Below are 16,752 nucleotides of genomic sequence, written 5' to 3' on the forward strand. Positions count from 1 at the left end.
CTCAACAAGCAAGGTACCAAACAGGTTATCATGCTACCAAAGAATAATTGATGATCTATGATGAGAGACCAGAACCTGGAAAAGGTCACTGTGGTCTTTTTGTTCTGGTTCTTTTTCAAGCCTATGTATGCTTATTATTCCAGGCTCCAACGCTTTCTTTCGAGCACGTAAAACACCAATATAAAAAGCATTCATGGTACAATAACCAACCTCTGATCCAGAAAGATAATTAAAGACAACAACACTTTTATTTCTCACCATTCTTTTCTGTGAGATGTGAAATCAAATCTAAACAGTGGTTACAGATGAACGGATTTCAAATAAGGTTGCCTGCACTAAAACCTTGCAATGGTGCATCATTGTACTTCACTAACTTCCACATTCTGCTTTTAGATGACACAAAGTTCAAAACAACATCAAGTCTGTATCTACGTCAAAGGTTGAACTTGCACCTCGTCTTACATATTCTTGTTGTTTGTTATAGGTTGATTGCATGGCACGAGTTCTGCAAAGTCTAAGTGGGCCTTAACTCAGGAATCTAGCAAGGAAAATGGGAAGCATCTACACTGCATTATAAAGAAGCCTTCTGTGGTACTACAAGGGACTTAAGATGTCCATAGTGAGAGGCGATTTCTGAAAACAAAATTCTAATGGGGCTCGACAGAAGCGAGAACATTTGAGGTAGGGGTGTCTTGAACCAGAGGTCACAATCACTAAACAAGAGGAGCTCAGCCATTCATGCCAGAGATTAAAAGAAATTTCCTCACGCAGAGGGAAGTGATTCATTGTAATTTTCCAACCAAGGTGCCGTGGAGGCTCAGTCACGAAGTTACGCTCCAGACAGAGATCATTAGCTATTTTTATTATCAAGTTAATCAAAGGATTTTCGGGTTACCACAGCAGTTCCTGTACCGCCTGATACGTGAAGTGCACCAACCTTGATTGCTGGGCACTACAGAGTAGTATGGATGGCCCAGAGCATCTGTGGACATGAACTTCCCTCCAATGAGGAGAGGTGTATAAAGAAGACCTGGAAGATCACTGGGGACACCAGTCACCCCAACCAGAAACTGTTTCAGCTGCTTCCGTCTGGCAAACAGTACCACAGCATTAAGGCCAGGACCTACAAGCTACAGGACACCCTCTTTCTACAAGCCACTAGACTTACAAACTCACATGTCTGTACATTGTGACAGAGTCATAACACAAAGATTTTTACTTCCTCATGTTGAGGGATGGATGTAAGATTTAAATAAATTCAAATTTCAAATTCAAAGTGGACCTGAGATAAAAGATCACCAAGTTATTGAAAGCCAGTGCAAATATAGGGGCTCCCCCGCTTCCATTGCTTATGTTGTGTGTCCTAAACCCAAGCACATGGTGGCACCGTCAAGCTAGAACAAAAACAAAATGGTCTCCCTTTAAGTCAGAAGGCTGTGGTGACATGTTCCATTTCTGAAGATATTGGGAGACAGTCCAGGACTATGTTAAAAATCCTTACAATGTAGGCCAAAGAGGAGATTGAACCAACATCCTGTCTAAGCCAAAAGGTGCATGTAAAAGACACAACACTACCTGACCAGCACGGACCACCTTAGCCAACACTGCTCACACAAACTAACTGGCAAGACTTTGGTGCTAGTGAGGTCGCTCTGCTGAAGAATGGCTGCCATGTTTATTTCCAGTACAAAAGAAGCCTCACTTCATAGCTGTAAAGCTGCAGAATACCCATAGTTGGCAAGGTGGTGCAAAAGGCTGCATTTACATAGATACTGTACTGTACTTAAAGGTCCCAAGATCTTTCAGAATCAACAAAACCCTTAACAAATTGAACTTAATGGTATAGCTATATACTCAAATGTTTGAACACAACCACCAATGTGAAGATAACTAGAAAAGCTGCAATTTTTTTTGGATAAAATGTAGCCAGGACAGTGGGGCTTCTGGAATCCTTAACACCTATAAGAATCAGACAGGGTCCTGGAAAGACAAAATCAAGTTTTTTCCCCACAACCTCACCACGATACATGATTCACTGAATCAATCTGGGAATGCTTTGGAGCCTAGCCAAATGTACGCATAGACTCAACATTCAAACATTCCTTATCAACCACGCCTGGAAAGCCCAACTCCACAGTCTTGATTTCTGTCAGTATCCGGGTCAAACCTTTCCTGCCATAAATATGCTATCTACCTCAGTCCTATTTTGCAATGCATGACAAATCTAAAAGTTGAAGCAGAGCCTTTGCCATTGTGTAAAATCACCAAACATACTGTTGGGTTCAAAGGCTAATGAGGAAGCAAAATTCAATTAAAGGCATTTTGACTTCATCTATCATTCAGGATCACAGCTTTTGCCCACATTCTTACCAGAAAGTGCATTGTTTAACTAACTTGCCTTTATTGTACTTGCTGCATGCTCTTGTCCAATTGACAATATCAACACAAACATGGGCAGAGGTTCAGAGAAGGTAAAAGCAGCAAAACACAATAATTTTTGACACACCTGATCCACTAAAAGTAGTGTAGAGCCACCATGCACTTTGGAAAATAGGTTGTTTTTGCAGTTTGGGGAACTACCATTTCCCTCCACAGGTGCTGCCTGACCTGCTAAATTCCTTCAGTGTTGTGTGGGTGTTGTACCAAAGAAAAACAGGTTGCAATCAAACATTATTATCACACTAGTGTTTCCAGAAATATCCAAAAGGTGCACTGTGCAGAATCTACTTTGTACATTGTTGGTTGCAATTAAATAGCCACTACCCATAGAGTTTAAAGACAGCTCTACTTGTCTGAAGGAAACAATCTGACCTTGAGATGACACAAGTTGGTAAACAGCACATTGTTCTTCAGAGGACAGTATAAACATAAAGTGCAGAGTAGGACTAAAATAGCATTAACTTCATTCTCATCAAGCTACAGCACTCCATGTAAGGCAAAGAATTAATAAGCACATACACATGCAGAGAGATTTAGTCAAATGTGCTGTTACTCAAATTTAAAAATACTTTCTACAAGTGGAACTTTAAGTGGGAGAGCTGTGTTTTAAAAAAGGAAGTATGAGAGTGAAAATAGCACAAGTACACCCCAACCCAAGGGGAACCTTTGGGCCTCGAGAACAACATTCTTCACAAAAAAAAGTCACGCTGCACTGAAACTAGAATGATTCCGAATTTGCTGACAGTAGTCAGACTTTACACTCCATTTTTAATCTAAACAACCTTACGATGTTCTGACAAACGCAGCAAAAAAATCCCAAAGCCTACAGGTTTTAACAACCTGGGCTATGACGAACTTAAGGAGCCAGTGTAAGACACAGGAGTAGAATTAAGCCATTTGACCCACCGAGTCTGCTCCATCATGGCTGATTTATTATCCCTCTCAATCCCATTCTCCTGCCTTCTCCACAGATAACTATGGAGTCCAAGTCACTGTGTATATTTAAAGTGGTGTCGAAAGTTATGGGATGGAGGATCATAAATTTTGGGGAGATTAATTGGGTTGAGAGGGACAATAAATCAACCCTGATGAAATGGCGGAGCAGACACGATGTCTCATGGTCTCTGCCTCCTCTCTGGTAGATTTTCATCCTTTATACAACACACTGATCAGAGCTACATATGGTAGAATGCTGTACATTTTACTTCGTTTTGCCCTCTCAAAGCCCAGTTGCTGACAAGTGGCTGGATCTCATGCATCTATCCTGAGTCGCCAAATCTTCACAGACAATGAAAAAAAACAGAAACCATCTTCTCTATTTTTCAGTTCTGTATCTTGTTTATCATACACAGATGCATCAGAAAATTAAGAAGCAATTATCCTCAGTGCTTTACCAGAGAAACTCTTCATTAGTCTCAGGTTAGTTTCACCTAATCTTCAAACAATATTTTAAAAAATTGTTAGGAAACTAATTATTCCTTATTCTCTGAGCTCAAACAGACCAAATAAACCCAGAAAACAAACAAGCTCCCAACTGTATGATCATATCTGTGACCAACTACAGCATGCTGTTCTCAATGAAGTTCATGGGCTTTTCTTCAGCAAGGAGAGACAACACATGTATTTTTAAGAGAGATTATTTATATGCATGTACACTGCTCTGTGAGTCTAACTCTGGTTGTGCAGTACAATGCCCGGTTTATGCTGAGTTACGGGATGTGATGTTACATTTGGCAACTTTTGGTTAAGACAACAAAAGGAAAAGATCCAAGGCAATCAGTTCTGCTTGCTGACCGATGACCTTTGGGGAAACAAAGTCTTGTGTAACATCAACTACAACAGACTTGGTTTTAGCAAGAGCAGGTCCAATCACAAACAGCTTGTTGACACTCACGGGCAAAGATCACATACAAATCATCACCAGATTAATTCTATAGGAATAAAATGCAGGATGATCTACGTATTCAGGTCAGGTCCTCAAACACAAAGGGAGGAAATAGAAACAGAAAATACTTTTTTTTAAAAAAGCTGTCTAATTTAGGAACTCCAATTATGCAAAGTAACTGCCCAACTATTTATTACCACACATCAGATGAGCAACAGCTGGTTAAAGGAAGCAAATGCTGCCGTGTTCTGTCTGCATTTTAGTAAAGACATTATGTGCTTCAATTCTGTGGGAGCAGATTATCTCAAAGATTTCGCTTCTTGCAGTGAAGTGATTTACCAATCTAAACCTTTCCAATACGAAATAACGGCATTTTCTCCAAATCATTTAAACTCATTAAAATTCCAGACTGTTTCCAAGCTCACAGATTCAATGACTCTGAAAGCCTTATTTGGCTTCACAAAAGGATATGGTATTTGTTAACTTAATGGCACAGGTCGCAATGTTTACTGCAGATAAGAAAAGAATTTGAGAAGCCCTGAAGCAGGAGAAGGGGCACAATGCAGGAGTGTAGTCAGCCCACTAGAGTACTAAAACAACCTGGTGTGTTAAACTCTACAGAAACAAACCTGGAGCTCAATCTAGCCAGCCAACGAGACCTTCTACCTTTCACCATTATCATATAAGACTCTCTAATCTATATTTACTCACCGTATCAGCTTAGAATGCAGTGCACCAATTCAATGAAAACAGCATTTACCTTCACTTCCACAAAGACAGCACAGCTTTTGTGTCTAAATCAACATGATTCAGCTCTAGCTTGTAGTTTGACCACTCAGAACAGGAATGAAACTCAAATCTTGAAGCTTTTGGGATCCTTCCCACACAAAAACACTGACATCATGCATTTCCTGCTGCTCCCAAGAATCATGAGTGAAACATGGTTTTATTGTGTAAAACACCCACAGGGATGGAACAAGACCACACTGCCTAGTCTGAGGGTAGGCTTAAAGAAAATTTAAATAAAGCGGCTACGTCGTTCTTCAGATCATTTCTGCAGTATAATGCTGAAAGATTCACAAGCTCAAAAGCTGGCGTGACCAGTAAACGATAAAGAGCTTTAGAGGGGACTGAAGGAAGATAAATCAAATCCAATTATATTCTCAGACCCTCCAAGAGCAATTGCTGCTCGTTACTCATGTGAATTATCATAATTTTAAAAGGGCCTTTCAGGATTCATAGGTTATAGCTGTTACAGGTCTCTTATTTTCACTTGTCGTCATTATTCATCACCCTAGCAACCAAGAAACACCAATTCAGAAAGCCCTCTACCATTAAACCAACATGCCCCAGTACTGTCCCACATGAGCACAAGTGCTGCTCAAAATAGTTATTTCATTCCAAGAGCTCAAACTGACTCACAGCTGAGCTCCTCCAGCACTTAGTGAGCACTGCTTCAAACTGACTCACTTTAAGTGAGTCATTTTAAGGCAGCATTCATTATAGTAATTTACAAGTCTGATTATTGGATTTAAATAAATTTGACCTGTTGCATTAACAGCAGTTACTGAGTCACTAGGATCACTATCACATTAAAAAGACATGTCAGGATAATTTGTAACAAAATGAAAGCATGAATGCCAAGTTATATGTCCCAAAGACTCCTGCACTAACATTTCCATTGAACCATTCTGGTCTAGTGACAAGGAGGAGGAGGAGAAGGGCCAGAGGCAGATTCAAAGGCAGAGGCCAGGATGTCTCAAGATTAGAAATTTCCCAACAACCCCATTCCTTGACCTAAACCCATAGGTGATTTCAGAATCAGAATCACATCATCGGCACGTCGTGGAATTTGTTAACTTTGCAGCAGTACAATTCAATACATGATAAGTATAGAAAAAAAATGATTTAAAATATATATGTATATAAAGTACTGTAGTTAAACTAAAAGCAAATAACGCAAAAAATCAAACTTCTTAAAAAAATAGTAAGGTAGTGTTCATGGGTTCAATATCCATTCAGAAATTGGATGGCAGAGGGGAAGAAGCTGTTCCTAGACCACTTCAGGCTTCTGTATCTCCATCATAATTATACCTTCAGTCTCAATTTAAATTTGATACACAACAAACAAGTACTTATGTAAGTACCTAGTCGCTCTGAGCACATGATTTCAATGAAGTATTTGAAAATGTTGCTGCTTGCCTGGAATACCAATTTGAAGATATAGAGTTAAAAGGACTACATTTTATGTATATACAGGGAAACAAAGGAAATAATTAAACAAATACCAATGTGATTTCACTGTAATTTGTAGTAGTATATTCTTTATTATACAAGGTAATGGAAATCATCTGTAGTACCCATCAGATTTCAAGGGGGATTCTGCCCCAATCTGGAATTGAACCCTAATCTTAGGATGGCACTGTCATGGCGTTATGCTAACTGATACACTACCAAACAGCACCATGGGTTCCTGCAAAGTCATCAGCACATCTGCAAAAATCTCAGGCAGATGTTGAATTGATAATATTTTACAATTAAATATACAAGGAAACTCTTACCACAGCCAGGGGGGAAAAAACCTGGAGAACTTTAATTAAACACAAAGTGATTTCATTGAAATTCGGAGCCCTGTATTCTTTATTATACAAAACGATGGAGATCATCTGTGATACCTGTCAGATTTCAAGGAGGATTCTGTACTAATCTGGAGCACCCTTTTTCTGTAGAACATGCAAAGTTATGATGTAACTTTTACAAGCCTTCCTCCTCCTCCACTCTGTGACTGCCTTTTCATTGGCCCATCCTCACTTGTGCAGGATTTTACACAGCAGCCCAACCACTGAATTAATGTTACTTTTTCAAATTACCGTGCACCCAGCTGCAGGTGGTGGTGGGGGGGGGGGGAGGGGGGAGAGAATTGCAGGCAGGAAGTGGAAACATAGAAATTGTTTCTCAGAATTTTTTTTCACTTCTTGGGGAAGAACCCAATTTTTGCTCAATGCACAACATTTGACAATAGTAAAAGGGTGCATCCTCGGACTGTGTTGGTCGTTGACGCAAAACGATGCAATTCACTGTATGTTTCGATGTACATGTGACAAATCAAGCTGACCTTTAGTCCTCTCTACTCTCCACTATGAAGTACAGTATGCTAGGATGTAAAAATGCACTCTGCCTCAGCAGGTTCAGATCCATTTCTTGACAAATGGCTACCTCCTCACTGAAAAGAAAAAGCTTAAGTCTCTGTCGTGCATTCCACATCCTTCCTTCCTTCCTTTTATGTACAGCTGAGTAGAAAGCCACTTTGCCTTCATTGTAGTGCATTTGTCACTAACATGATCTATCTGCAACCTACAAAAGTAATGCACATCTCCCCAGGTTCCCAGATCACACACAGACTACAATGTAAATATAAACCAATTATAGCATTTCCAAATTAGACAACCAAAGCTGCACTAGATCCTCAGAACCCGGGAGAAGTGTGGGGTGCAAAGGGAAAAATCAGAGGCAGAAGTATGAACCAAATGAGCGTAATCGAGAGTGTAGGATACAGGAACACAACGGTTTTCTGAATGCTCCTTTGGAATCCAGGGCAGAATGACAGACATCAAACTCCAAATGATTTTTAGGATAAGGTATTGCGTTGATTTTGTTGTACATTATCGGCAAAAGCCGCAGTTATATAGGAATAAAAATAAATTTCCTAGCCCAAACATTTGCTACATTATACCAAGAAAAAGCCAAATAGTATTACAGATCTGACCACAAATATCCATTGAAACTGCAGAACTAAGTGCAGTTCAAAGCACTTTGATGATCAGATATGACAGCTCTAAGTGGAGTACAATCTAAGTGCAGAGGCAGAGGATTAAAAACAAAAGGCAAAGAAATCCCCAAGCAACTTTATGAAAAAAAAACAAACTTACTGAAGGGAATTTTAAGTATTGAAACCAAATCCTTTGTGGATTTTCAGAGATGAAAATAAGACAGATTCACATTACATTGAGAATGAGGTTCGGAATGCTCAATCTCCACACTCACCTGTGCCTAAAATTACACTTACATACACACATAAAGCAGTCCATTTCTGCTGACCTTCCACAGCACTGACAGCACCAAGTTTACCATGTCAGATAATACACAAACTGCACTCAACCTAAAAGATAAACAATAGAGCACTCCAACAAACTTTAAAAGGATGGACAACACACATCAAAGTTGCTGGTGAACGCAGCAGGCCAGACAGCATCTCTAGGAAGAGGTGCAGTCGACGTTTCAGGCCGAGACCCTTCATCAGGACTAACTGAAGGAAGAGTGAGTAAGGGATTTGAAAGTTGGAGGGGGAGGGGGAGATCCAAAATGATAGGAGAAGACAGCAGGGGGAGGGATGGAGCCAACAGCTGGACAGGTGATAGGCAAAAGGGGATACGAGAGGATCATGGGACAGGAGGTCCAGGAAGAAAGACGAGGGGGAAGGACCCAGAGGATGGGCAAGAGGTATATTCAGAGGGACAGAGGGAGAAAAAGGAGAGTGAGAGAAAGAATGTGTGCATAAAAATAAGTAACAGATGGGGTACGAGGGGGAGGTGGGGCCTAGCAGAAGTTAGAGAAGTCGATGTTCATGCCATCAGGTTGGAGGCTACCCAGACGGAATATAAGGTGTTGCTCCTCCAACCTGAGTGTGGCTTCATCTTTACAGTAGAGGAGGTCGTGGATAGACATGTCAGAATGGGAATGGGATGTGGAATTAAAATGTGTGGCCACTGGGAGATCCTGCTTTCTCTGACGGACAGAGCGTAGGTGTTCAGCAAAGCGGTCTCCCAGTCTGCGTCGGGTCTCGCCAATATATAAAAGGCCACATCGGGAGCACCGGACGCAGTATATCACCCCAGTCGACTCACAGGTGAAGTGTTGCCTCACCTGGAAGGACTGTTTGGGGCCCTGAATGGTGGTAAGGGAGGAAGTGTAAGGGCATGTGTAGCACTTGTTCCGCTTACACGGATAAGTGCCAGGAGGGAGATCAGTGGGGAGGGATGGGGGGACGAATGGACAAGGGAGTTGTGTAGGGAGCGATCCCTGCAGAATGCAGAGAGAGGAGGGGAGGGAAAGATGTGCTTAGTGGTGGGATCCCGTTGGAGGTGGCGGAAGTTACGGAGAATAATATGTTGGACCCGGAGGCTGGTGGGGTGGTAGGTGAGGACCAGGGGAACCCTATTCCTAGTGAGGTGGCGGGAGGATGGAGTGAGAGCAGATGTACGTGAAATGGGGGAGATGCGTTTAAGAGCAGAGTTGATAGTGGAGGAAGGGAAGCCCCTTTCTTTAAAAAAGGAAGACATCTCCCTCGTCCTGGAATGAAAAGCCTCATCCTGAGGGCAGATGCGGCGGAGACGGAGGAATTGCGAGAAGGGGATGGCGTTTTTGCAAGAGACAGGGTGAGAAGAGGAATAGTCCAGATAGCTGTGAGAGTCAGTAGGCTTATAGTAGACATCAGTGGATAAGCTGTCTCCAGAGACAGAGACAGAAAGATCTAGAAAGGGGAGGGAGGTGTCGGAAATGGACCAGGTAAACTTGAGGGCAGGGTGAAAGTTGGAGGCAAAGTTAAAAAGTTTAAAAGGATGGATCAGGACCAGAGAGCACACAGCTTTCTACCGGGAGGTCCATCTTCTGGCAAGATGGTGAGTGCTTGGTCACAGCGACCTCTCCGGGTCCAACAAACAGTGCAAATGTGCAATAACATTTTTCTTGTGATCGCCAGACCTGCTGGATATTGGTACTATAAAATAATGTTGAGTCTGGTTCATTGGAAACACCAGTGGCGGGGGAGTTGCATGGCCACTGCTGTGCGCAAACCAGGCCCTCAAGCTGTGACGCTGCCTTTTACAGCCACCCAGGGTAGAGGCACTGGAGGCGGTGTGGGAGGGAACTGAGGCGCGGCGGGCACAGTGGAATCAGTGCTGGGCTGGGGGCTGCCCCTCCCATTGGTGCTGCTCTCCAGTGTTCACTCCATGAAAGACAAGCTGAGTTGCCTGCGGCTGACCCAGCGCAAGCCAAGCTGTTTTACCTTCGCCTGCTGAACCAATGTGAGATGAGGAACTGTGCTAACATTGTGTTTTGTGACTGTAGGTGCTATCGTAACTGTATGTGCTATGTGCTGTATGCACTGTGTTTTGCACCTTGGCCCCAGCGGAACTCTGTTTCATTTAACTGTATACATATGAATGATTGAATGACAATTAAATTTGAACTTCAGTAGTTCCAAATTAAATGTTTGATAAAATGGGGAGGTGCTGTTTGTGTTAATCCCATTTTTTCCATCTAAAAAAAATATAAATAACCAACATCCACAGAAGTTGCATTGCCTCAGTTTGAACTTTAGCAAATGAGGGCATAATAAAATAATCTTTCAAAGACAAAACATGTAGTATTTTCACACTATACCTAAAAAGTTCTCTCCAACTTAAACCTAGAAGAAATCTTAATACACAGTACATCTTGACTGAGCTAATACACAACTTGGAATTGACTGAATAATGTACTAGACCCATGAGAACATAGAGAAAAGTACTATTGTTCTCAAAGACATAACTGCATCCAAACTATTCCACAGAGAACAAACACTGGTAATCAAAATCAAGAGTGTTTTACCTCATGGCCACCTGCAAAGCTTCAAAACATAACTTTCAAATTGATTTCAAGAGAACCAGAGACACTTTTCCATTCCCAGACAGATGGGAACAATGCTTTACAGGTTTCAATACTACAGATATTTTTAAAAACTGCCACTTGCACTTCAGATTGAAGCCCGAAAGTCGCTCGCAAGACCACTCAAGTCCTTACAGCCATAACCCCAACTCTGCAATTCTCTGAAGATGGGGCCCATGTCTGTGAATCCACAAGTCTGCTGGAGACTAAAGACTGCCTTTCCTGGAGTTAGAAAGCTGTGTATGTGCATGGGTGGATGGGCGGGAGGGAAGGAGGATCGAGGTTTGTTTCACTGTTGTTGCCTGGTATGTTCTGTTGTTTTGTGTTGTTCTGCCAAACATTGAGAGCATGCTATGTTGGCATCAGAATGTGGGGTGACACTTGCTGGCGGCCCCCAGCACATCCCTGGGTTGTTAATGCAAATGACACATTTCACTGTACGTTTCTGCGTACATGTGATAAATACTTCAATGACAAGCTTTATCGGACAAGAGAAAAATCAGTCACATATACTTCTGACAGTAGTTTCCAATAACAAACCGGCCCTTCATCTGCAACAATTATATTATTCAAAGAGACCATCCATAGACAAACAATTACCAAGGTTTTCTCACACTATACCCAATTTTAATCTGAGGCTAGGCTGATCTTGTCCATATTCACCACCTAGTCAGTGACTTCAATCAGTCACATTGCCTTGCTTATCAGCAAAGTCTGAACTTGTCATTTCTTTCAGTGGAAGATTTGGGGAAGAACATAAAGGAACAGAGTCTTTACTGACACACTTCTAGTTCAGATCACACAAGACCGTCAAAGCTCAAAGTTAAATTTATTATCAGAGTACATACATGTCACCATACACAACCCTGAGATTCCCTTTCTGCGGGCATATTGCTATGTAGAACAGTAACTGTAAACAGGAACAATGGACAACACACGGTGCAAATGTAAATATCAATAAAAAGCAACAAATAACGAGCATGAAAAAACAAGAATCCTTAGAATGAGACCATTGACTGTGGGAACACCAGAAGTTGAATAAGTGTAGTTGTCCCCTTTTGTTCAACAGCCTGATGGTTGAGGGGTAGTAACTGTTCTTGAACCTGATGGTGTGAGTTCTGAGGCCCTTGTACCTTCTACCTGATGGTAGCAATGAGAAAAGAGCCTGGCCTGGGTGGTGAGGATCTTTGACGATGGATGCTGCTTTTCTATGGCATCATTCCATGTAGATGTGCTCAGTGGTTGGGGAAGGTTTTACCCGTGATGTACTGGGCCAAATCCACCACCTTTTGTAGGAGTTTCCTTTCAAAGACATTAGTGTTCGAATACCAGGCCATAATGCAACCAGTCAGCACACTTTCTGCCACACGTATATAGAAATTTGCCAACAAGAGAAAACCTGCAAGTGCTGGAAATCCAAGTGACACCACAAGATGCTGGAGGAACTCAGCAGGCCAGGCAGCATCTATGGAAAAGAGTACAGTTGACGTTTCAGGTAGGTCCTCTGGGATTATGACACACAAGAAATAAAAGTTACTAATCCTCTCCATCTCTGAGAGTACTGGATCATGGACCTCAGGTTTCCACTCTTTTGAAGTTTACAATCAGTTCCATGGTCTTGTTAGCTTTGAGCAAAAAGGTGTTGTTATTACACCACTCAGCCACATTTTCAATCTCCCTCCTGTATGCTGATTCATCACCACCTTTGATACACCCACAACAGTGGTGTCGTCAGCAAACCTGAATAACATGTTGGTACTGTACTTAGCCGCAGAGTCATAGGTGTAATGCGAGCAGAGCAGGGGGCTAAGCACACATACCTATGGTGCTTCCGTGCTGATGGAGATTGTGAAGGACATGTTTTTGCCAATCCAACTGATCGGGTTGACAAGTGAGGAAGCCCAGGATCCAATTCCACAAGGGGGTATTGAGGCCCAGGTCTTGCAGTTTACTAATTAGTTTGGAGGGGATGATTGTGTTAAATGCCGAGCTGTAATCGATAAAGAACATCCAGATGTATGCATTTTTGCTGTCCAAATGTTCAAAAGTCATGTGAAGAGCCAACGAGATGGCATCTGCTGTAGACCTGTTGCTTTGGTAGGCGAATTGAAGGTGGTCCAGGTCACCACTCGGACAGGAACTGATATGCTTCAACACTATCCTCTCAAAACACTTCATCAGTGTGGATGTGAGTGCCACTGGGCGAGTCGTTGAGGCAGGTTACCACGCTCTTCTTGAGCATCAGTATGATGACCATCATACCACCAGATGATCCCCAAAACCCACGGTACAAACCCACAGTATAAATCCTGAATCCAAGTGGCTTGCAAACACAGCAGAACTGAAGACATAACATGTTTTTTCCTGTGGTTTTATTTTCAAATCACTTGGATAAAAGGCTTGGAAACACATCAAGGACTTCTTTGTGAGAGTCTGCCTCTTGGATGAGGGAGCTGGAATCAGTGGCATAAACAAAAGTTTCTCCAAATTCAAACTTTACGACCACCAGTTCCTTTTATAACGAAGGTATAAAAGGTTTCTTTTATAAAGAAGGTTGTGGAGTACTCTGACAATTGCAAAGCATGTGGCTAGTGCCAACCTCAAGAGAACCTTCCGGAGAAACACTCCAGAGCCAGTGACATAAGCACGCCAATGACAATAACGCCAAAGCTGCTTTACAGTGACAAGTGATGTCCATCTGGCACAGTCCTAACGTTTCATTGATGAGGAATAAACATAAGCCTGGGTCCACCACCTCCCCCCACCCTGCCACCAAAACCCATTTCAGCTTTTAAGCCACATCTTTTGTTTACAACAAAAAAATCTGGAAAGCGTTTCTGCAAAGCTGTTTTCAACGAAGGTGCATGGTGTGTGGCTTTCATTAGTCAAGGGACTGAGTTCAAGAGCCATGAGATAATGCTGCAGCTAAATAAAACACCGGTTAGACTGCACGTGGAGTACTGTGTGTAGCTCAGGTCCCCTCATTCTGGGAAGGATACACAAGCTTTAGAGAGGATGCAGAGGAGAGGTACCAGTTGCTGCCTGGATTAGAGTGTATGTCTTATGAGGAAAGGCTGAGCAGCTATGCCTTTTCTTTCTGGAGCAATGGAAGATTAGAGGTGATTTGATAGAGGTGTATAAGACGATAAGAGGCATAGATAAAGAGACTGTTTCCCAGGGCAACAACAGCATAATTTTAAAGTAATTGGAGGAAAGCATGGGGGGAGGGGATGATGTCAAAGGCAGGTCTTATTTTTTTAAAATGCAAAGAGTGATAAATGCACGGATCGCACTGCTGGGGTTGGTCGCAGAGGCAGATGCATAAGGGACATTTAAGACACTCTTAGATAGGCACATAGAAGAAAGAGAAATGGAGGGCTGTGTGAGAGGGAAAATTCAGATGGATCTTGGGAGTAGATTAAAGGTCAGCACAACATTGTAGGCTGAATGGCCTTTACTGTGCTGTACAAAAACACTCACGGCAGCTTCAGTATCAGGGACATGCTGCTGTACTGAAGCAGTTGCACAGCATCAGGGAAAGCCCATAGCCCCGAGAAGCAATGGCCAATGTAACAGAATTTCGCCTATTAATGACTTTAAATTCAAAATTTCTGTGTGAGGGCAAGTGCCAAGAGGCTTTCACATCTACAGCACTCCAGTATTTTCTCATTCACCACTTCACTGAGAACTTGCAGGCCTGGATACAATGTATTCTACAGCTAGCATACAATGACCACAGATTGCATGCCCATATTCTTGTCATGCATTGATGTTTCTAAATGGATATGTGTGGCGAATACGAAGTCATCCATTTATTATCTGGGCTGAAGTGGCAGACACTGGCTTGCTTTGTTTCTTCTACAATGCTATCTTTAGATGGGAGGAAACACCAGATCCCTGAGAAATGATGAATCATTTCTCAAAGCCTCCCATGTTTTACTTTAGCAGGGCTTGAAGTTGGAGATGGGTTTATTTTTAGTGAGGGCTAGATGAATGTTGGTTCTTAAGCCCTGATAAGACACCAGCACTACCTTTCATAAATTACTGAGTTCTGGGCCAGTCAAACTCGGGAGTCTAAAGCTAAAGTGCTTGGGCAGTGGTCATTAAACTGATTGACATGAAGACTTGAAAGGAAAAGGAAGTGAATTCTGTATCTGTATTCTAGCTTGCATTGACAGACAGGCTGAAGGAGATCAAATCTCTGCACCATACCTTCATTGTTCACAACCAGATTTCACATGGCACTTCATTTTCCTTTTCTAATGTATAAATATACCTCTCCATCGCCGGTTACTGGGCCAGTGCCAAGAGTCTACAGAGCAGCTTGCAACCGACCCATGTGTTCCTGAATAACAGCCATCATGGTACTTGGTAACTGGATCGTGTTGGAGTTGCCCTTGCCAAAGCACCAGCACACAGTCCTTTCTAGAAGTGTCCAGCACCAGAATACATAAGTCTGGCAGGAAAACAATGCATTCATGGGGGTGATCGCAATCCACAGGTGCACAAGTGATGAACTTCTAAAGCAGGACCAAGAACAGAGAGAAACAAGGGGATTTCTGAAGGTGAGTTTGTGAAAGCTGTTAAATAGCAGATGGGATCTTGGACTTGAGAATAAAGTACAAGTTGGTAATGGTGTCCAAAGAACTCTGGACAATAAGCAGGCAGGCACGCACCCGCCATCACACTCACAGCCTGAAGTGCAGTGCCCGACAATGTGGCAGAACAGTGATCTCAGGGGAATGAGAGAAATGCGCTGCGATTAAGAGACGAGCAGGGAAATGGAGAGTGCTGCTGATTTTGCAGTTGCACTGTAAACTAATGAGATCAGTGAAGCAGGTTCACTTTTGGCTCAGGCAGCACTGTTCAAACAAGCACAAGCACACTGATGTGCTGATTACAGCTTTCCTTCGACCTGACATCACCAGCAAACAGTATCGTGCTTACTTCTATTTGTGGGACCTTCACGTGCGAAATCTGAAGCAGTCCCCGCCCCTCCTCTTTCACTCCATTCTCCAAATCAGCCTCTGGCCCAGTGACAAGCTGATTACACACATGTAATGAGCCTTGGAGTGTACCTTACTCCAATGGCAAATGCACTCTCTACACATTCGTACAACAAAAATACTAACCTAAATATCACTACCCACAAATCTGGACTCGAGCAGTGACTTCCTCAGAGCCTACCAAAAAAAGGTCTATTTGTAACAAGAAAACCGTTTCAATATTGTTAAAAACCTGAGTCAGAATGAACCAGTTTCTAAAAATAAACTAACTTCACTGGTACTACACAAGGTTAACTAAGTTAGATTCACCTAACTCTCAGAGCTCTTTGCTTTAACGACTGTCCACGGATTGATACTGATACAACTGCAAAAGCATCAGAAACTGACGTCTATCATACAACAAGCAGATTTTTATAAAAGTTTCTTACACTAGAATTCAACAAGCAATTTAACTTATGAACACAGAACTTTGCTATGAGCTTGCGTTCATTCAGCATTGTAATCTTCAAACCATGCTTTGGAAGAGTTTATTTTAAACCATATTGCAAGCAGCAGTCAGTAAAACTAATTCACAGGAACTAAGAGCCTATTCACCATGAGTCATTGTTAAGCAACTCCTTTAACACACCTCAATCTAACATTAATCACAGCTGCAGCACTCTTGGGCTAAGAGTCTCCTTGCCTTCCTTGAATGGTCGGAACTGGAGAAAAACTTGG

General features: G+C 42.3%; 1 protein-coding gene across 4 annotated transcripts in view; it reads right to left on the reverse strand.

Annotated features, from left to right (window-relative positions):
• The window catches only part of ripor1 (RHO family interacting cell polarization regulator 1), a 314,393-nt gene that overhangs the window by 135,510 nt on the left and 162,131 nt on the right, over positions 1-16,752 (reverse strand). Inside the window, exon 1 of one of the 4 annotated variants that reach the window (XM_072279515.1) lies at positions 5,085-5,204. The exons of 2 other annotated variants lie outside the window; for them this stretch is intronic. The gene's annotated coding sequence lies outside the window, so the exon portion shown is untranslated. Of the gene's footprint in view, positions 1-5,035; positions 5,205-16,752 lie in introns of those variants that run through there. One more of the 4 variants, XM_072279517.1, reaches the window with a different exon arrangement.

Source organism: Mobula birostris, chromosome 15 (assembly GCF_030028105.1).
Source record: "Mobula birostris isolate sMobBir1 chromosome 15, sMobBir1.hap1, whole genome shotgun sequence".
Classification (NCBI taxonomy): Eukaryota; Metazoa; Chordata; class Chondrichthyes; order Myliobatiformes; family Myliobatidae; genus Mobula; species Mobula birostris.